At 43.0% G+C, this 704-nt stretch overlaps 1 long non-coding RNA gene across 1 annotated transcript in view; it reads right to left on the bottom strand.

Annotated features, from left to right (window-relative positions):
• Positions 1-183: 183 nt before the first annotated feature.
• The window catches only part of LOC123254998, a 684-nt gene continuing 163 nt past the window's right edge, over positions 184-704 (bottom strand). The window contains exon 2 of the long non-coding RNA XR_006506725.1: positions 184-656. This is a non-coding gene — a long non-coding RNA (uncharacterized LOC123254998). The remainder of the gene's footprint in view (positions 657-704) is intronic.

Below are 704 nucleotides of genomic sequence, written 5' to 3'. Positions count from 1 at the left end.
CTTTCTTTCTCTTTTCAGTTCCTATGTCTTTCTATTTCTCTGTTCCATAATCTTTCTCATTTTATGGATCTGTTTCTTTAATTCTGGATTTCCTTTTTTCTAATATCTCCCTCCTTCTATCTCTCTGTCTCTCTGTCTCTCCGTCAATCTCTTGCATTTGGTCTCTTTATCTCCCTCTCTCTCTCTCTCTCTCTCTCAATGGAGCTGGCCTCCTTTATTTTGACTCCCTTGCTATGGCTCTAAATATTGGTTCACACACTATTGCTGACCCTCTCATCCAGCATTTCAACAAGACACACACTCTCTCTCCTTTTTCAGTGCCAGATCCTAATGAATGAGTTCTGGAGAATTCTCTCCTCTTGGTCTTGGAGGGTTTGGTGGGGCTACAAAGGCAATGGGGGACAAATGCAGTGAGAAAGAGAAGGAAGTATATCACATAGAGTAGATTTCATCAAAGACTGTCTCAGGTCTTTTCTCTTGCTCAGTTTCATCTCTAATTGGCTAAAGGTCTCTCTGTTGGCCTAAATAGGGAAGACGATTGCTCCATTCTGGCTTTAACTAGACATAGACAAACACTGAACATCCTAGGAGCATGGGACTACTGGTGTGGAACGTGCCATCGGACCTCTAAAGCCCTTACTTTATGGATGGAGAACCTGAGGTTTGGGAAGAGAAGGGGACCCATTGAGAGCTCAAGGTTCCAT

Source organism: Gracilinanus agilis, unplaced genomic scaffold, assembly GCF_016433145.1.
Source record: "Gracilinanus agilis isolate LMUSP501 unplaced genomic scaffold, AgileGrace unplaced_scaffold37035, whole genome shotgun sequence".
NCBI lineage: Eukaryota > Metazoa > Chordata > Mammalia > Didelphimorphia > Didelphidae > Gracilinanus > Gracilinanus agilis.
Note: the sequence above shows the minus strand (reverse complement) of the source record. Positions and strands in the feature narration are given on the sequence as shown.